Here is a 21,409-nt window from a genome sequence, read left to right as displayed (position 1 = left end):
GAGATGAATGTGGGGTAACCCAACCACTCTGTTTTCAGCTGAGAAGTCACCTTTAATGCAACTGCTTAACTGACATCAGGAAGGGCTGTGGCCAGGCTGGTCTGAGTGCTGGAGCTGCCCTGTGCTTCATGCTGCCCATCCCAGCACTGGCACTGCCATCCTTCAGAGAACCACAGGGGAAGGTGGAAGGTTGGTGCCAACCAGGTGAGCCTAAAATTTTGCAATGTGAGACACCTGCTGGGACAGGTCTTGCATTCACCATACACGTCCTATATTAATTTGTCACCTTATAATAAATTAAAGATAATAGTGGCTTTAAGCATCATAGTGGCAGAACCCAGTGAGGACTGAGAAGAGTGGTTTGATACAAGCTGAGAAGCCTATAAATTTAAAAAAAAAACCCAAACAAACAGTTTTTGCTTTCCCTGACAGTGAAACTTTCTGAGTTCAAGCAGTTACCCAACCAAACTGTCCAAGTTTAGCAAACACACCAGCTGAAGGTAAGTACGTAGCAGCGTATTTGCTTTCACACTGCAGAAAGTGGAAACATAAGCCGTGTGTCTGATGTCATCTCCATACAGAGGGGTTTGAAACACTGGCTCCGGTCTGAAATACCATTACTTTTACAGTGGACTTTTTGAAAAGTCTATTATTGCTGCTAGTATTATGTGTATGTATTTTAAAAGTAATTTCCCTGGACTCCAATAAAACGTTCTAACAGAGTTTTGTTCTCTAAACAATTTTAACCCTTGTTTCGCCTTTTGGGGAGTACTTTTGGCCCCCAGGCAATGCAGAAGAAAAATTGCTGGCTAAGTAACACCAGATGCAGGAGAGACTGCTGGCCACTAGAGAGCTCCCAGATGAGAAGGTCTTTCAGGCTGAAATACAAATATGTTTTGTAATGAAAGCAGAAACCCTTTTTTACTTTAGGGCACAGGGACCAGCCATGAAACACAGAAAGGTTTCTTGCTTGCACTGCAGCAAGAGGCATCATTATCCATAATTACACTTCTCATACTTGAAATCAAAAGCCCCAAAGCTGCTCTCCCTCCAGAGCAAGGTTTGGAAAATTATCTTAAATGCTGGTTTTGCTGATCTCAGGGATGAATGAAAAGCTGCTGCAGCCTATCAGTAAGGGTGTCTGCACAGGGATTATGTGTCAGCCACCATCTCATGCGCCATTGATGGTGGAGCCCCAGGGATGCTGTGCCTCACCTGGAATTACAATGCTGCAGTCAGAGCCTCCTGCTCTGGGGAAAAGGGGCAGAGGGGCACCTGTCCCCTCCCTCTCCCTCACTCAAGCTCCTATTATTTGGGACAAAAGTCACCTTTTGTGTAACTCATGGTGCCTGGGAACTGAAGGGGGCTGGCTGTGGCATGCACCAATGGTCCTTGGAGAATCACCTGGACAGGAAGAGGCTCTGATGGGGCTGGCTGAGGGTCATCTGATTTATATGAGGCTAAAATGCATTGGATTGACTCAGGGGTCTCAGCAAAGCTCGTGCCTGGGGAGCTCGCAAGTGGAGCCCAGATGCTGGGGGCAGGGTGGGACGTGCTGGCGTCAGAGCCATGAGTTACAGGAGTGTTTGTTTGCTCTGAGCACTTTGTCACCAGTGGTGAGGACCTGTATGGATTCCTGTGGATGCACGGGCTGGTGCACTGGAGAGGCCGTGGAGGCTGAGCAGGGGTGGGCAGCAGGCGGGCTCAGCACAGCAGGTGCCAGTGTGCCCGGGACAGCGTGCGCTGTGCCCACAGGGCACTGCAGAACCCTTGGGTGCATTAGGGTCGTTAGAAAACCTCCAGTGCAGCTTGGCCCTGCTGCCTGAAATGAAATGCTCCTGTCCCTGCCATGTGTGGCCTTCCCTGTGAGTCCCTGCAGCCTCCCGGCACATCCTCCTTCAGAGGAGGCTGGTAAGTGTTCACACCTGCCCTGTTCCTGCAGCCGGGCGAGAGGGCAGCCCGCGTGTGGCAGCAGCTCCGAGAGCAGAGTTTCGTTTTGAGTCATGATTTCACACCTAACAAGTGGTGTTTGAAGAACCCTTGCAGAGAGCCAGACTTAGTTTCCTGGGGGGCAGAAGCTTAAAAATTCCCATCTGCCAGCACTGAACGGGCTGCAGGGGACAGTGTGGTGGCTGAAGGTGAGAGTGAGCCTGCAGCTGGGGGTGGGGGGACAGAACACAGCTACTTGAAACGCAGGAAGTGTTTCCATTGCTCAACAGTCGGTGCAGCAGAGGAGTGCCGGAGGAACATGGAGGTCAGGACTGACATCATCATGTAAGCATTTTATGCATCTTTCTGGAAATAGCAGTATTTTGAGTCCCTGGTGGCTGGCCCTATGCATTATGGTAGTACCACGTGCAGGGGCCAGGGTTGATGCACAGGGAGCTGGAAACCCGGTGGGTTGCGAGGGCAAAACAGAGGCATCTTCTTCCCTCTGCTCTTGCGCAGGCATCTTGACAGCTGAACCACAAAATCCCAACTCCGGGAACCCTTCTCTGATCAAAGCAAGGAGGTAGGTGGGTGCCCAGGCATGGGCATGGCCAGACTAGGGTTGTCTGGGGCTTCCTGGCAGCAGGCCTGGGGCTGGGATGTTTTAGGGCCGCTCCCCAGTGTGCCCTTGCAGATCTGGGTTTCTCCTCTGCCAGAAGTGATTTCCACCCCCTTCAATTTCCCAGGGGCTTGGTGAGAAAGGGAAAAAAGTGCTGTCAAAGGTTTTCCCCTTCCCTTCCAAAGTGTAAGCCCTTGGGGTCCCTGGCAGGGATTTGGCAGCCACAGGAATGCGTGGGAATATGGGAGACTTCAGGACGAGGCTTAATGGGTGTAAGTCGTTGAGAGGAAAATCTCACCGAGGGCTTCTCTGCATCTCACTCACCCCGAAGTCTCAGAGCAAAACTGTCCATGCCGACCCCCCACATCCTGGTTCGCCTCACGTGGGTGTCCTTGTTCTCAGCAGCCTGGGGCAAGGGTGTGCTCAGCGTCCCTGTCAAGGGACAAGCACAGCACCACAGTATTTCCTGATATTTTGCCTTCCAGGGCGTGAAGGAGTTAAACTTTTCAGATGGAAAGCGAACTGAAGATCAGACCAGCAGCCTGGTGACCTCCCGCTGCTGGGACAGCAGCAGCTCTCAGCCAAGCCCGGCAGTTCCATCCATCCACCGGCTTGGTGGGGCCACGGGGAGCAGCGGACGGTAGGTGGGTGCGAGGGGCTGCGTGGTTGGGCACCATGTGGGACCTGCCCTCGGCTCCGTGGGGACCCCCGGGGCTGGGACTGGAGGACAGTGGCAGGGTGTGAGGGTCCGTGGGATGGAGGGAGCACCGGGAGGGCTGTCCCTGATCTGCTTTCAGAAAAGGGATTGCTCAAAGTGAGCTTGTCCTGACACTGCCAGGGAAACTGTGATTTCTTGCCTTTTGGGACATCCAGTCGGCTGATACCGAGGGTTTTGGAACAGCATAGTTTTGTAACTGAACTGCTTGCATGCAACAAGGGAGGATACTGTGGGTTTATTTCTCCCTGATGAGGAAGGAATGATGACCACATTATTTAATCCTGTCCTCCTGTGATGATCAGCTATTTACCAATAAATGAAAAAATTGTTTTAGAGTTTCTAAACAATGAAAGATTTTTATATAAATGGAAATTGTGTGGTTTTTTCCCTTGAACTGAAAACACTGTGATCTGATTCTAAGTAGTGTCAGGCATAGCCTGTTAAGTCTGTGTTGTCTCTCTGGCTCTTCATTTTACTGAGCGATAGCAAAGACTCTCTGGTTCAAAGACACAGTGTCAGCATATTGTCAGTGTCAGCATCAGAATGTTTATTTTGCAGTAATAAAGTGGTATAGTCTTACCTAAGGATTTGCGTAAACATTTATCATATTTACGTTATCAAATGTAATCATTTTGTGTCATAGAAACAATTCTTCTTGTTCAGAAATCATAGCTGAATCAAAAGTCATGATAATTTCTGGTGTAGAAACAGGGCTTACGCTTACTTAAAAGAAGACCAAGTAGAACCACAACCCTTTAAAATTAAAACTAAAGTAGTGTATCATTCCCCGTGCCGCAAGAATATACTCAACACTTATGGTGCTGTATGTTTTTCCTTAGAAAGAAACCAGAAAACATATTTCCCTAAAATTTGAGGCTTTTTTTTTTTTAACTGAAATGCTCTTGAGATGGTGTCTGAAGGAGGTTGCCAGGTGGATGGCTGCTGAGCGGTAGTTTCTAACCAGGCAAATGGAACTGCAATCACCATGTTACAGAGTCAGAACAGCTCAAATTGCTCTTTACTGGCCTCCCAGTCGCTAGAACTCGATTCCCCCAAGGTGCTTTCTGGCCAGAGATGAGGCTCTTGATTGCAGAAATGCAGATTTCCCGATAATTGCACTTGATTTATTCTTCCGTATCACAGAGAACAAGTCAGTGTTATTCTTTGGAAGCATGAACACTTCCAAATGCTAACATGTAGGGAGAAAGAAAACAGCAATTTTTATTATCTTAACAACAGCCCATGAGAATGTGCTCTGCAGTGAGTGCAGCCTGTGAGTCCTCCTGCCTCAGCTCCAGCACCTTTCCTGGGGGCTGTCGGCACAGCCAGAGACCCCTCCACCGATTGGCCAAAAGCCCAGCAGGGGAAGCAATAATCCAAGTGGGAGGAAAGGAGGCTGTGGGATAAGAGAGGAGCTCTGAAAAGTCATTAGTAGAAATGCAGTGGGAAGCCCCACTCCTGAGAGCACCTTAGAGACAGCCTGTGGCTGCTCAGCAAGATCCATGGGGAATCTGGGGGCACCTCCTCTGGCCAGGCAGCATCTGTTGTAGGTGACACCGGATGGGGCCCTGGTGATTTGTTTCTTAGGACTGCTGGGAAGGGATGCTGGATGCTATGGCTTTTGGCATGAGGCTCATGGGCTTAACACCTTCCTACAGTGGTGGGGTTTGCCCTGCAGACATCTCTGTCTGCCTCTTATTGTCCGCAACTGATGTCACAGAGAAAAATATCTGTACGTATATGGCAATTTGTCCGAGAGGAGCAGAACCTGCCCAGGCAGGTGGGGTTTATTCAGTAGGGCCTTAATGGTACTCCCATTCAAGTGGGTAATAAAACTCCCATTGATGTTTTTCATTTACTTATGACTTTCCATGGACTCTGGATTACCACTGCAGCCGTGCCCGGAGTGTGCGAGTGTGCGGGGGGTGCACAGCGCAGAGGAGTCTGCTGTATCCTGTTTTTGTAAAGGGCTTTTCCTCTTAGTAGTTGTAGTGAAAACAAACATGGGAGAGAACAATGGGATTTTTTTTTTTCTGTTTTCCTCTACATTTTTAAATACAATAAAAAAGCCTATTAAAATTAAATAAAGCATGATAACAAAAAAAGGGATTCCTACATGTTAACGAGGAAAATAAGCGTAACTACGTGAACAAAGGTCATTTGCCTTCTTGATGTCAGCCTGTATTTTTGCAGTTGAAATCCTATTCATTGAAAACCTTGTGAAAACAGGCACTGGTAGAGCAGAACAATGCCTGTGCCATAAAGCTGTTATCTCTAATAGAGGAGGGTCAGCTTCACACCCCAGAGAAACACCCTCGTGTGCTGCTGCAGCATTCTGCAGACTTCTGAGTCGTCATCTCAGCAGGGAGCAAAGGGGAGTCCACAGAAAGGATTTCCTTTCTTCAGATAAACACAGAGATATTGTATTTGTTGTGTCTAAATTGTTTTGCTGTGGTCACATACGGATAGTTCTAGTTGCTGTAAAAATGGAAGTGATACTAAAATGTTAATTCTTTCTAGGAATTAGAAACTAGGAGTAAAACTTGGAATCACTGTTCATAGGACAAATGGAAACAGGGACTGGGATGAGGTACAATATAAAAGGTGGTGCAACCACCCTAAACTGTTCTTATTTAAATTACATGTGTTTTAGAGAAACATCTGACACTGATTCTTCCATATGAGAGGTGGAGGATCTACCATAAGAGATGGCTAAGGGTACAGTTAGTTGTTCGCAAGGTCAAGTTGCTGCTATTTGAATATCTATTTCTCTGTTGCATGGCTGCTTAGCTGCAGCTTTCTGCCATGAGTCCTTTTCCCCCAGGAAGTGGGAAACCCTCACCTCTGACATTGCTCTCTCCATGCAGGTGCTGCAGCTTGTGATCACTTCTCAGCAGCAGATCAGGCTCCTGAAGCCCTTTGCTACAAGGTGGGTTTCTTATGTCATAGCCATCATCCTCCTTGCTGGTCTCCCTTTTCTCACTGTCCTTTCTGAGTGGCACATACCACATGAGGATGCACTTTTCCAGTGTGTTTCTATGGAATGAGCTTATTCATGCCACTGACAAAGTCCAATATTCTTCTGACAGAGGAACTTGCACTTTACTTTTAGAAGAGACCACATCCAGGGCTCTCCAGATATCACAGACTTAGTTTCACTTTGTGTTTGGGTATCACCCGTTTATTAAATAATGGCCACTTGTCACTGCTGCCTCGAGTGTGGCCGTGTGTGGACACAAAATGGGGATACCTTTCAGGCCCCATCCATCAGTGGGGAGATGAGAAAGGCTGAGGACATACTGGTGGGACCAGATTTCATCCCAGTGTGTTTCGTTTCTGCTGAGATCAAAGTGCTTCGTGAAATCAATATGAATTTGAAGAGATTGTGTTAAGAGTGGGAGAAAGGTGCAGTAATGTCAAAGTACCACATTCAATGTTATTTGGGGTGTAAGATTTTGGATTTATTTTGAAACAATGTATCCTTTCGAGAATTGGTTTGCTTTTATTCTGTTCTAACACAAAATACAAAGTCAAAAAGAACAGTTTTGAAGTGCATGAAACTGAGGGGAGCAGCTTTTTGCCATCCTCCTCCTGAGAACTGTATGAACTGGGGCTTTGGCTCTGAGTCATAGTGATGCTAAATTTAAAAAACCTTTCAAAGTAGGGCTCAGCCTTTCTCACAACTCTCTTCATAAGAAGCTCAATGTTGAAGCGATAATGTTCGGAACAAAGAACACTTAGGATAAACATTTAGCTTGTACTAAATAAATTACATTTGGTCTTACAGTCACGTTATTGGTGACAGCTTGTACAGCCTGCACCCTTCCCCTGTAATGCACCAGAGCGAAGCAAATATACATTGTTGGGAAAAATTCCTTGTCTTTTGTCAAAGAGCCCAACTGCTGTCAGCAAACATATTGTGGGAATATGAATTTGGAAACAAACAGATCATTAGAGGGTGAATTAAGGTTTTGTGATTTAATTCTAAACATATTGAGTGAGGGAACCAGAGATGTGCAGTGCCAGAAAAACTGCGCACCAAAAGGGTTTTTTTCTTTAATGAAAGCTGGTATTTTTATTGAATACAAAGTGATTTGGGTGACAAAGATGGTTACATATGGAAAAAATGAATTTCTGCTTGTTCTGGAGAATTATGAAGATCACTTGATTAGAAATAACATTATGCCAATGCAAGTCTTACATTCTTTCCTTTCTGGAAAATATTCATCCATTTACAGAATTTTATTAACGGAGTACAATAATTTTCCAGTGTTAAAAGAGAATGTATATAGAGGACCTCTGCTTGCACAGAAAACAGTGACCTGGGCTTGTGCAGTCACATCTCTGGTTGGATTTCATCTGTGCTTTGCCCTCTTGCAACAGTAACAGGGTTGAGAAAATAAAATAACTTCCCTGATCAGAGGGTCCCTGGTGGGAAGAGCCTGAGCTGGGGTCATGGTACTGCCCAGCCTGCTCTGACTGCTGGAGCCACTTGGGTCAAGGATTGTCAGGAAGGCAGGGAACCAGAGGAGCTCTTTGGAGGTCTCCTGAGAGGACGTAGAAATCATCTGTGGAATCCTAGAGGGCACAACTGTTCTCAGCCTTTTAGAGAAATGCAGTCACAGCAGGGCAGGAGGAAGGGAGCCAGGCCCCATTCCTCAGCATGAAACCCTGCATCCCCTGGGATGGGCTGTGACCAGGCTTGTCCCTCTTCTGGGCTTTGGTTCTTGGGATGCATCTCAAAGCCCTCCCCCATGTCTGGACACATTACTGTGGAACGGATATCCTGATCTGCCTCTGCAGGGACAGCCACAAGACAGTCTGTGCCCTTGTGTATTTTGGCAGATGCTGGAGCCTGCACTCTCAGGGAAAAGCTGCTTTGGTCTCTTCCCTTGCTATAGCCAGACAGCTACTGTCTTGGCCCTACTGCTATCCTAGTGGCAGCCTGAGCTTGCTCCACTGTGCTTGAGAGAAGGTTAGGGCAAGGAAGCAGCAGGACATCTCCACATCAGAGTGCCCCACCAAGCCCATGCAAACCTGAAAGCCTTCAAAGGCAGCTCCTCTTGTCTGGCACCTTTCCCTGGAACACTTTCTTCAGGCAATAGCAGCTCTGCCATTAGTGGTTACATCTAATGATGGTCTGAGTTGGTCAACCTTGTCTACCCTCTAGCACATCCAAGCACATCCTGGTTTCCCTAAAATTCAAGGATTTGCTTCCTGCAGTGTTCAGAGTATCCCACCTGCTCAATTAACCCAAATACAAATAGGATATTAGAAAGTGGAGAAAAACATTCATTTCTGAAAGTCTTTGACAAGATAGTAAAACATTCCTCTTCCTCAGGAGCAGAAAGATGTTTTTATTGAAGTAAATCGCCCTGGAAAGCTGGCTGCAGCCCCCTGAGCTGCTTGTGGCTGGGGAGACCCTCCCTGGGGGGACAGAGGAGCTCAAAATTGGAGGTGGCTTCAGCTGCCCCTGTCTGCTCATGGTCCCTTCACTGCTATGTGCCAGAGTCTTTCTCAGTGCTGTCAGCACATCTTCTCTTGCCTGGCCCTTCTGCTGTGCTCTTTGCAGTGTGGTCAGGCTTCCAGTTATTTCAATACTGAGTTTTATATGCTGTTAATTTTATAGCGAGGCAGAGGTTCATCAATACTTTCTGCTATTTCCTGACTTCTCTCACAACACTGGTTCAAACAAACCAAAAACCCCAGCCAGCTCTGTGAATCCAGCCCCAGTACTCAGGGTATAGTCACGGGGGATGCACAGAATGTTCCGATACTCATCCCAGGGTGAAGGAACAGCTTCTTGCTGCCCTTCATTTCCACCTGGGAGAGAGCACTGATGCAGGGGCAGGCTGTGAGAACAAAGGAGCACTGCCTGGAGATGTTGGGCTGTCATGAGAAGATACCAGATGATAGTTTCAGAAAATATGCCCATTGGGATCTGAGGTTCAGAAGCGCTAATGGCAGAGATAGTGTGTTATTTATTGCAAACAGGCATTTGCAGTGGCCTCAAAGGTCTGGGTGTCTGACTGCCCTACTACATGTATCAAAACCCTTCTTAAGAGTTTCAGCCTCAAATTTAGCCTCCAAATCTAAATGGTGATGGTATCACATTCGCTTTTCATTTCTGTGTGGGCACTGTGCCCATGCAGTTACAACACAGCTGAATCTGATTTTCGTATAGTTCATTGTTTACTTATGACTTACTATAAAGTTGAGCTTGTCTTATTTATGAGCAGCCATGAAGATATGGGATTTCATCCACTGGGTGATGACTCATTCATTGGGTTGGACTCTTTAGCTCTTAATGCGTGACATATTTTGGACTATTGGACGAACAGCCATTTCTGCATGAGCCCAAATTAAATGAGGTGAATGGAAATAATTAGTTGTTTGTTTTTAAAATCATGTTTGTTGCTGGGTTTGTGCTGGTTCAGCTCCCAGCTCATTCTGCCAATCTACACAAGGGCAGGATGAGTTGCTATTTGGATATGGTGGAGAGGTGATGTACAGCATTTCAGAGTCAGATGTCTAAACATGTCAGGAGTTACTTTGCTTTGTTTCTGTTGCACAGGGAAAAGCTTTGTGGCACTGGAGCATTTGGTACTTTCTATGAACTTCAATGACTGCAACATTTCTTGTGCTGCTGCAAACAATTTGAGAAACTAATTTGTTAAATCACTCATAAAAATCTCGTGTTCTTTCTGTGATAATAAAGCTCCTCATCTGGAAAAAGAAATATAAATCCTCAGAAAAAGCAGCTCAGCAGGAGTGTACTTCAGCCACTCTTGTCTCGGGCATGCTCTCCCCTCCAGTGGGTGCGTCATGCCCCATGAGTTCACAGGAAGGATTCATGCACAGTCAGAAATATCACGCCTGGTAATGTTCAGCTATGTAAGGAAAATCAAAAGTTTTTAAAACCTTTTCCCCCTCTTCCTGCCCCTGGTTCTGCGGAATGGGACTGGGACCATGGGAAATGTCGGAGTGACTTTGTCGCAGTGAGCGGTTGTTACGGCTTACAAGTTTTCACAGCCAGGAGCCCTGCCAGCAGAAATTTATGCCTCTATTTCAGCAGTAACGATGCTTCCCAGAGCTGTCGGCCGGCGGCCGGCTGGGAGGCTGCGGCGGGGCGTGTGGGGGACTCGCCATGACATAACCACATTCCTGAGGCATGAGGAGATATTCCCAGGCCTCGGCAGGGGCAGCACAGCCCCTTCCCTGCTTCCACCCCACCACTGCAGTTCCCAAGACTTGGGGTGAGATCAAGTGAACCCGTCAGCTGCAATGGCTTTGGGTGATTTTGGGGCAGAGTGGCTGGAAAGTTGCCCATTGGAAAAGGATCAATAGTGGCTGAACATGAGCCAGCGCGTGTCCAGATGGCCAAGAAGGCCAATGGCATCCTGGCCTGTATCAGCAATAGTGTGGCCAGCAGGACCAGGTCAGTGATTGTACCCCTGTATTCCTCGTGAGATACCTCAAATCCTGGGGTCAGTTTTGGGCCTCTTACTACAAGACACACATTGAGGTGTGTCCAGAGAAGGGCAATGGAGCTGGGGAAGGGGCTGCAGCACAAATTTGATGAGTGGCTGAGGGAGCTAAGGGGTGATATCTCTGAGATTAACTCAGTTGATTAGAACATGGTGCTAATAACACCGAGGTTGTGGGTTTGATTCCTGTATGGGCCATTCAATCGATGTGGGTCCCTTCTAACCCAGAATATTCTGTGTTTGCTCAGGAGAAGAGGAAACTCGAGGGATCTTATGGCTCTACAACTACTTGAAAGGAGGGTGTAGCCAGGTGGGGGCGGCCCCTTCTCCCAGGTAACAAAACAGCCTCATGTTGCACCAGGGGAGGTTTAGATCGGATATTATGGAAAATGTCTTCATCAAAAGCACTGTCAAGCACTGGAACGGGCTGTCCAGGGCCGTGGTGGAATCACTGTTCCTGGAGGAGTTTAAAAGACTTGTGGATGTGGCACTGAGGGACATGGGTTAGCGGTGCCTTGGCAGTGATGGGTTAATGGTGGGCCTTGGTGATATTAGAGGGCTTTTCCAACCTAAACGATTCTATGACTCTATGATTTCACCGCCGCAATTTTTTGGTTGTTTGTTGGGGTTTTTTTCGGGGATTTTGATCAAATTAAACCTATCAAGGCATTTCGCTGGGGCTTGTCCGGCGACGGGAGCGGCGAGGCCGCCGTGAGGGCCGGGCCGGGCGGGGCCGCCAGGGGGCAGCAGTGACAAGGGTTTGGGGGGCGGTTCGTGCTTCGCGGCGGGGACGGAGCCGGGCTGTGCCCAGAGAGACCCCGGGCTGTGCCCAGAGAGACCCCGGGCTGTGCTCAGAGAGACCCCGGGCTGTGTCCGGAGACCCAGGAGTGTGCTCTCCGAGACCCCGGGCTGTGCCCAGAGACCCCAGGGTGTGCCCACAGAGACCCTCGGGCTGTGCCCTCAGAGACCCCGGGCTGTGCCCAGAGACCCAGGGGTGTGCCCTCAGACACCCTGGGCTGTGCCCAGAGACCCAGGGGTGTACCCTCAGACACCCTGGGCTGTGCCCTCAGACACCCCGGGCCATGCCCTCAGACATCCCAGGCTGTGCCCACAGACGCCCCGGGCTGTGCCCCCAGAGACCCCGGGCTGTGCCCTCAAGGACCTTGGGCTGTGCCCGCAGGGACCCTCCCTGCCCTTTTCCACTTCATTAGTGAAACTATCAGAGTGGCTGGATCTGCCGGGAAGGGAAGACTGCCTGCCCCAGCTGCTGCCCCACTGCCCTTACCCTTCCAGGCCCTGCTACAGACAAGGAAGCCATTTTCCACTTGCACTAAACTGGTTTGCAACCACTTTGTCACTCCCCACCATCCACTACTGGAAATTTGCTGCTGTCAAGGAACCTCAGAGGGCATTTCTGCTTTGCAGAAGGAAAATTTGCAGCTTCTGCGAGAGCCACAGAAAACACAGAAGACACTGCTGAGGCTGGCAAAGGAGCAGGAGGAAGGCTCCTGTAGGGCCAAACCAGCCTGTCATGGGACAGGGAATGGCTTGTCTGTCTGCATGGAGCTCCCAGGCCCTGGGCTGTGGCTGCACCACAGTACCTGTGCCAGCTGGGCACCAGCAGCACCAGTGTGTTAACAGCCAGACTGGTGCTTTCCTCACAAGAGTGAAGGCTGTCACTGCAGAATCTTCCCACTCGCTGCTCCCAGAGAGATGGAGATAACACAGGTGTCCTGGCATGTGCCCCACTTAGCCCCATGCTTTAAGACACAGTCATATCAGCTGCTTGCCAGCCAGTGATGGCTGTGCCAAAGGGACTAAAGTCCATGCAGAAAGAAGAAAGAGTTTTACATACAAAGTTTAACAAAAAGGAGATATATCCAGAAGACTGTTGCCATGCAGAAAGCAGAAGGGGGCTTCTTGTGGGTGCGCCTGGCCCTCCTGGTGTGTGTTGCAAGCTGGAAGGTGTTTCTGATCCCTAGAAGACCATCTCCCTCCCTAGGCTCAAGCCTCAAAGAAACCAAAGGCAAACAAGGGCCCTTGGAGGCACCTGGGCGGCCACCATGCTGTGCCTGTGCAAACAGCCAGTGCCTCTGAGAGGGCAGCAGTGACAGCACAGAGCTTTGCAGGGCCCCTGCAGCCCTGCCTGGGCACAGGTGGTGTTGCAAATGCCAGGTTCCTGTGGGGCTCCCACAGAGAACAACTGGCCCCAGCTGGACTGGATCACCTTCATCCTGCTGCAACCCATGTTATCACCATGGCTGTAAAGATAAAACTACACACCTGAGGCTGTTGTATCTGTAATTCACTCTTCCCTCCCCCTTCTCTAACACCACTACTGCAGCAATGGGGCAGCTGGAACTAAAGCACAGTGTCCACCCTCAAGAAAGGGTCTCAAGCCATGCCCCAAACCTGCTCCCCTGTTCCATTTTGTTCTTGCTCACTCTGATTAATAGGATTGGGCTTGGTAGGGCTCTGTTTTTCCCTCTGTGTCATACCAGACTCTTGGTTGGTGTTTTAACCTGTAGGGAAATGACAATACTTACAAAGACAGGGTTCCTTGCTGCGAGCACTGTACCAGATGGGTGATGTGAAGTGCAGTGCCAATTGCTGCAGTATGACTGAACTGCCCTTTGAAATACACTGTTCTTTCATTGAAATTGATCTATTTTTACTTTTTGGTCCTTTCCAATCAGACAATGTGTAACTGGGCTTGTTTTTGATATTATCTCCCTTTTCAGATCTCTGTCAGGCACATGGAGCAAGGCACCAGTTGTCCAGCCTAGCTCCACCAGTAAGACCTTTCCGATGCCATCTTCTCCCAGTAGCATACCTTTTATTGCCTTTTTTTTTCCTGTTGATTTTGGATCTGCTTTGCAAAATCGAGGAACCACCATTTCGACACAAGCAGGAACATGGGAATTGCAGGTTTTGCCCTCCAAGATAAGGACTGAATCAGAGTAGAGCCAGGATCCCCGCAGGGAAATCTCACATTTTTTTAGGAAATATTTACACCCAGAGAAGTTCCTAGGAACAGGTAAGGCACTGATTGTTCTGTGGCGATGGGTGATCTGCTCAGCTTTCTTCCTGCCCTGTTTTCTCCCATCTGGGAACTCCAGTTTCTCTGGACGAACCCCTGCCAAGCCACCCCTGAATACCCAGCTGCCTAGTTCCTGCTGGAAGCTGTGCCAGCACACAGAGCCCAGGGTTTCCCAAGCTGCCACCTTCCTCCTGCCCACCCTGGAGTGGCATGTCCCATTTTTTTCTGGGACAGTGGCAACACCCTGCCCTTTGCCCCTGGCTGGTGCTTCTTGCACCCGCACACCCGCCTCCGCCTTCTGTCCTCACAGGGTGTTGCTGGGCAGAGCTCAGCTGCAGGATATTGTTATGTTGCAGTATATTAACGGCAGAACTGACTAACAACTACGCAGGGGGAACGGTGATTTGAGGCTGCTGACTGCTGGCCAGGTCCAAGTGCTTTTCTTCCACCCTTTATTATTCCTAATTCTCACTCATATCAATGTCATGCTGTCCACAGAGGCCTCTACCATTCCTTCTGCTTCTGCAACATGTTCAAAATGTTAGCTTCCTTTCTAGCAGAGAAATGCCCCCAAACACACAGTCTTACATGTACAAGCATTTATGGAGGAAGTTAAATTTTCTAATTGCTTGGCTGGATCAAGCCCAGGCTGCTAGCACTCCACCAGGCTGAGCAGCAGAACAATGCACAGCCCTTGTGTCCTTATGCACCAGGCAGGGCTTATCAGCCCATGTAGGGGCTAATAAAGCAGCTTTCAAAACGAGTCAGTAGACTTAGGGCTTCTTATGCAAGATTTCTGTCTGGGAATATTTTCCTGAGAAATGTTTAAAATAGAGAAGGGAGCGTGACTTCAGAAAGCAAATCCACTTAAAGTGCAACCAACTTTTTGAGTTGGTTGCTGCTCACCATGAGAACACTGTGATGGGGATGGTGGCTGTAAGTACTGTGCAGCATCGTGTCTTTCCTCTGAAATAGCCGGGAAGTGCGTGTTTTCACTCACCCTGTGCCCTGGCATTCTCATCCGCGCGGCTGCCGCATCCCGGGGCGTGTGCCAGGAGAACCGAACGACCTCCCCCTTTGGCTGCACATAGGTCAACAATTTTGTTTATGTCACAGAGAAGAGTTTTGGTTTGTTTAAAAAAAATATAGGCTGTTGCCCTGGAAAGTGTTCCTTCCTACGCTACCTCCAGCTGTCCCAAGGAGGAGCTTGGCCGCTCCTCTGCAGTCAAACACAACTATTCATCTCCATCTCAGGTTAAAACAGCTCCTGAAGAGTAATTGTGGAACACTTGGAATTCTGTGCAGTTGATGAGCTCTGGCAGATGTGAGATGTTTAATTCTGATCTTACACTGCCACTCCTACGAATTCCAACACACGGAGTAAAAGCACAAGGAAAGAAATTCAAATCCTGAGAAAAATGGGTGTATCATCTTAGAAAGAGAGCTCTGGTTACTCTGAATGCAAACACAAGCAGTAGGTGAGGTTGGAAGTAAGCACAGAAATGTTTAATGAGGCCCGTGCCTGTGGTATCTGCTAGGGGCAGGAAGCTGTGATTAGCTGCACACTGGAGCATTGTGTGGGTTTGTATAGGATCTGACTTCCCAGGTCATGAAATCAGATCCTGAGTTATTTTAAAAATGAGCTGCTATTTCAAATTATTTTTCAACCTCGTGTTTGATATGTCAAGTCACATTTATTTGGGTAAGCTATGTTTCGCTCGGACACCCACAGAGTGGCCATCGCCGCATTCCTGGTGCTCAGTGGGGGTTCTGGCTGAGAGCAGGCACTGCCTTGGGGATGTTTGCACTGCCAGGCATGGTCCTCAGGTACAAACACAACTTCTTTTGGATTTTGGAAAGATACATACTTATCCATGGCTGTGAGTATATGTTTTTTCATTTAAAACCACCTTCACAAATTAGAAATTAAACACCCTGCAGCAGTTTATCCATCAGAAAAAATAGATGAACCAAGAAAAATAGATGAAGTTCACAGCATTTTCATGAGAACAAGCAGCAAGGGTATTTTGGACAAATAAATGAGGTGAATTCCTGCATGAGACACTCCCAGGGAATGCCCTGTCCTTGCTCTTCCAGTATGTGCTAAACAGATTTCAGTTTGGTTGTCTCCTCTGATTTCGGGATAGCAAAAAGCCTAAGCAGCCTTGCTCTTGGGCTGTTTACAGCCTGCGTCAAAAGCAGAGCTTTAAATTCCATCTGCAAGTCTCCCTGATACCCAAAGCAAGAGCAGCACTGTAAGTTCTGGCAAAGCACTGTTTGCCAGATGGATGGCTGCTTTTGGCACCAGTTTCAGCTTCTGGATACATATATATAAACACATATATAAACACATATATAATGCAGCAAGAACTCTGCACAGAAGAAAAATCCTACTCTTTCAGACACAGAGAGATGAAAAAATGCCCCAGACACAACTGCTACTACAAGCAACTGTTGCCTAAATAGACTTTCAAAAGATTAATTTCAATACAAATTCCAGAACAAGTCATATTTTTCAGCACATTTCTAAAGATTTCTCTGCCTAAAGACATCCCTCTGTCCGATTTGGAGCAAGCTTTTGCTGCATACCCTCATATTGCTGTCTTCCCTGGGTAACAGAGGTAGGAGGAAAAAGAAGATGGAAAAACTCAGAACAAGTTGTATCAAATGCCCCAGCCAGTATTTGTATAATGCAGAGCTTCTTTGCCTTCCATATAGCTGAATAAGGAAAATGCAATCCGTGACGCAATCCATGGGATTCATGCTTTGACTTGAATGGCTTGTCTCGGTTTTGCTTCGCTTGGTAGAGATCATGGTAAGGAAAGGAGAGGCTTAATGACTGCCTCATCAATCGAGAAGAAACACCTCTATTGTCTTTCAGAACCCAGTAAATAGTGTAACGGGTGAAGAAAATGTGCGGAGTGTTTGGAAACCTCTGACGCGGCAGGCTGGGTGCTGCTCCCGGGGACCCGGCTGTGGTGCTGAGCCAGGAGCGGTGCTGCCAGCTGTGCGGCACTGCCATTTATGGTCACTTAGTCATGAAATCCCATCGCGTTACGGTGCCTGCGGCTTCTGAAAAAGCAAACCTTTAACTACTCTGAGCCTCAGCTGCTCTGTCTTTAGCGTTACTGGCTGGGTGCTGGTTAGCGGATGAGCTGCCCCGCAGGCTGTGAGGATTAGCATCTGCACACTGGTTTGAATGTGCTACAATTTATTTTATGGCATTTGTTGTGCATGGCTTTTGTTTTAATGCACAATGCTGTCCTGTGTTTGGATAAGGCTATTATGTGCCAAAAAATTATAAATATTTAAAATCTCCTGATAAATTTCTAAAGCTACTCGGGTGCTATAGCACATGGCCCAGTTATCCTTTTTCCAAGCCAGTGCCCTGACAATTCCCAAGTTTTGTCAGCCCCAGGGTATGAACCCTCAGTGTGCTGTGGTTTTGACAGAAACCTTTGGAAAGGATGGAGGCATCTTGCTAGTTTTTCACCACACATTTCTGCTGAGACATGATGCATCTTCTAAGTTATTTGTATGGGGTTACTTGTAGTGTGGGGGAAAAAAATCATTGTTCCTCGTGTATTAGCAGCTCCACTGAAATCTCTAAAAGATAACCTTTCTAGTTGCACAGATCCTCAGAGAGGTGATAACTGACCCACGATCTGCCAATGGCAGAGAAAAGCCCTTCCATCAGTGAAGACTCAGCCTGAATGCTCAGCTGTGGCTGATTCTGCTCGGAGAAAACTGTGCAGATTGGGTTGATATTAATTCCGATTCTTGTCCTCTTACAATCAAAGCAATCTGTTGCTGAACAATGCGTCAAGCAGAGAGCATGTACAATGTCCCAAATGGCCAGGATCTTTCATATATGGCCCATGACTTGGAAGAATCCAAGAACAAATCATCACATGAGACTGTGACAAGTTAATTACCCTGAAGCAGTCCCGACTTCATTAGTCACCCCATCTGCGCTGCCTGTCCACTGATGTCAGCGGGGGCCTGCTCCCCACACCCTTCTGCTTTTGCAAGCCAGGCTTCAACAGACCTTTCCTCAGTGAAACAGCCAGAGTCAGGGCTGCCAGTTCCCTCTGCTATTAGGATGCTCCAAAAAACGAATGGCAAATGTCCACTGTGGAGTCCCATGCTACAATCCCAGAGCCCCAGATAATATGATTAAATAATCTGTGCTGAGATTAAATTTTCATTAAGGATTATCACAGATCCCAGTAACAGCAGCAGCAGACCTGTAAAGGCCAACCAACTTTTATTTACCTTTACAGTTTAAACTATGCTCCTAATTTTTTTTATTCCTGCCAACAAAGCAACTTCCTGTAAATTCAGGGAGCCTAGTGCCATATTCTGGTTTGAGAAACATTCTGCAGTGTCTTTTTGCTAAAAACAGAGCATGCAATAATTAATTACCCTTGCAATTAATTCCATTTGTTAAGGCTATATTTTCAAACACAGCATATATTCTGAGCAGTTCCACGATAAAACTGTGAGTGTGTGGCAGTGGAAACCCACTGCTGCTGAATTAAACAGGGTCTTTTTAAACCCAGCCTTGCAGTGAATGACCATAGAGGAAGAGTATTTTTAAAACAGTGGAAAAAATTCATTGCTGTGCTTTTGCAAGTGCTTAAGCAGAACCAAAAAAGCAATGACAGTGTTCTTCCTTCCTTATATCTGCATCTAGTGAACAAAGGAAGAGTGGGATGGAAAGATCCTTGTCATAGAAGACAAATCAAATGAAAAAAGTATCCACCCCAGACTGTAGTGTTGAAATCTCCCTCCCTTTCTGCCTATATACATACATTCACACAAACATCTACTCATATAAATATACACATAAGGTATTTCTGCAAGGCATACATTAGTCCATTTGTAATAATATACAGTACTGAGACGTTATTCCAGCAAGTACAGATTCATGGCTTAGCTTGTTTTTACTTCTCTGCCTCCTGATGAAACTTGAAACACAGGTTCACTTGTGTTAAAGTGTCTTCCAACTTCATTTCAAAGGAAATGCGGATTTTCAGGTTGAATGTGACCCCAAGAAGAATTCGATCACAGAGCAGTACAGGCAGACTCTCTCATTGGTGGGTGAGGACAAGGCATTGATGCCCAGCACAGCAGTTGCTGCCACCACTGGGTATCACACTTGGGGCCTGGCAGGTCCCAGACAGGGCACCTCTCCTCAGACAGCCAGGCAGGTGATGGGGTGCACACAGGGACTGCCTCTCTCCACTGCCTGTCAACCAGAAACATTGATCAGACCATAGCTGTGAGGGTCATCTGTGACTGGAAAGGAAGGAAGGAAACAAGATATGTTCCTCAGAGCAGAAATTATTCTGCTTTTTTTCATTCTCTTCCCATAAAGCAGTCTTTGTTTTCCAATAATCCTGAAAGCAATCAGGATGCAAAAGGCTGAATTCTGTTCAAAAGCCCTGTGATGTGCAGGGAAGGGCAGATGTGACATGGGCTGCTGTGACGTGGGCTGCTGCATCCAGATCACCAGTATCCCACCCACCTCACGCTGTCCCAAGCAGCAACAGTCCTGACTGTGCCACTGCCCTTCTCCCAAGGCTGGCAGGGTGAGCTGGGCTTGCATGTCTGTGCCAGAACTTTGCCGAGCACTTCACCTCTGGTTTTGTGCCTTAGTGCTTCTGATGGGATGGATGGATGGATGGAGTGGTGCAAACCCATTCAAAGAAACTGCTGTCCCTATATGTGCACAGCATGTTGTTGCACAATACATAGGATGAAAATTTTCTTTGCTGAATCTATGGAAAAAATTACCTTTATTGAAAATTTTAACTAAATATTTAAGTTAAAAATAGAGGTCCTGATACTAATTCTGTCTTTTCCCTGTTTAATGTTTACTCACTTCTTTTCTTACAGAAAAAAAATGTCTGAAGCTTCCAATTTCAGTGTGGCATGGGCACAAAATGATATTAAAGAGAGTGTGCATTACTAGGTGTGGGAGTGGAAAGGAACGGAAATTAAAATGTTATAAGCAATCAGCTAATCCGGATGTGGAACGGTTGCTAAGGAGTCCCAACCCAGGCCAAAGTCAATAAGCAATTAGCACCTATTAAAGATGAAGTATAGGATGATGGGAGAAAAACCCTTGAGAAAAGACTCAGCTCCATGTTTCCAGGCTGCTTTCCCCTGGGCTGGACCAGCCTGTGCTGACAGCAGAGAGCTGCTCATAGAGGCACAGCCTGCCCTGGCTGCGGCATCTCTATGCCCTGTCCCTGGTTTTGCTCTGTAAAAACAATCCCTCAGTTCAAGTCAGTTTTTATTTGAATCCTTCCTGCTGCTTGGCTCAGTAATTTGAGGAAAGGGCAGTGGCTGCTGTGACATGAGATACACCTCAATATTTCAGTGTAATAAATCTGATCTCCAATATCTTTGATAGTTTTAAAACAGGAGACAATGCTGGTTGGGGAACAATGGAACTTTAGGCATAACTCTCACTTTACCTCACCTTCGTTTTTTCTTGTTTCTTATTTTATTGCCAACAAATGAAACTAATATAACTTAGTCTGGGGGAAGGACCTGTTAGATCACTGGAGAGAAACCACAGTGTCATGCTTTAGGGGATGCATTAGAATAAAACCCTTGAAAGAAAATAATTAGAAATCTGCATTCCAATTTTAGCTGAGAGTGGCTATAGTAATATAATTAAATTAGACTCTATTGACTGTGTCTTAATGGATTTGTTTTCTCTGACAGAATCCTGCACTTTTCAGTGTGGCAGCCTTGATGTAAGTAGATACACACATCGCTTGAATTCGTGGAGCAGCTCCTGGTAGCAAAGCCAAGACTGTAAGTGTGTGCAGGATCGGACCCCAAGGAGAGGGTGAGTGGGTGGGCACAGGTTTCCCTCGGGGCAGGGGCACGGAGGGACACCTCACCACAGCTTTCACTGCCCCAGTAAATGTCATGAGATGTCCCGGCGGCCTGCACAAACCCAGCATGTAGCAACGGCAGCTGGAGTGGTTCTGTTGACTCTGCTGTCGTTAAATGAGTCAGCGGCAGTCACAGTCTTGTAGGTCAGCAGGGAGTGGCGCGCCAGGAAATCAGTCACAAAAGTGGGGAAGAACCCCCAAGAATTCAAGCCTTAACTGACTGCTTTTAGAAGTTTCTATTTTCTTCAAATGGCCCATAGAATCGTGTGTGTCGGCACAGCGGTTGCTCTTCTTTCGCAGAACCGCATCTCGTGCGAGCACCCTCGGCCTCCCCTCACCGGGACTGTGCAGAATGGAATCCCCCCAGCCCAGAGCCCGGGATCTGCCGACCCCGGCGCTGGGTCACCCACCCACGGCTGCCTCTACCCCCGGCCGTCACCCGGCCGGCGGCCTGACCGGCCCGAGAGAGGCTGTGGTGGGGGTGCGCGGGTGGGTCGGGGGGGCTGCGCTCCTGTTCCCACTGCGGGGCTTGGTTGTGTCTGTGGGGCGAGGGGGCTGTACCCCGGCCGGGCAATAGCGCCAGGCCAGCTGCGCTCCCGCCCATGCCCCGGTGCCAGGGGGTCGCGCTCCCGGCCGTGCAACGGTGCCCCGGGGCCGCGCCCCGACCCCGCCCGGCGCCTCGGCCAGGTGAGGGTCGGCGCA

The 21,409-nt window shown here is 47.9% G+C and overlaps 1 long non-coding RNA gene across 2 annotated transcripts; it reads left to right on the top strand.

The window, feature by feature from the left end:
* The first annotated feature begins 2,873 nt into the window (after positions 1-2,873).
* Positions 2,874-21,255, top strand: LOC116792460. Of its 2 annotated transcripts, none has more exons than XR_004359135.1 (3): positions 2,874-3,188; positions 6,134-6,195; positions 20,532-21,255. It is a non-coding gene; the product is annotated as an uncharacterized LOC116792460 (long non-coding RNA). The 2 variants fall into 2 exon arrangements; XR_004359134.1 differs by having other exon boundaries at positions 3,173-3,192.
* The last annotated feature ends 154 nt before the right edge of the window (positions 21,256-21,409 follow it).

The sequence above is a fragment of the Chiroxiphia lanceolata genome, chromosome 11 (genome assembly GCF_009829145.1).
Source record: "Chiroxiphia lanceolata isolate bChiLan1 chromosome 11, bChiLan1.pri, whole genome shotgun sequence".
Taxonomy (NCBI): Eukaryota; Metazoa; Chordata; class Aves; order Passeriformes; family Pipridae; genus Chiroxiphia; species Chiroxiphia lanceolata.
Note: the sequence above shows the minus strand (reverse complement) of the source record. Positions and strands in the feature narration are given on the sequence as shown.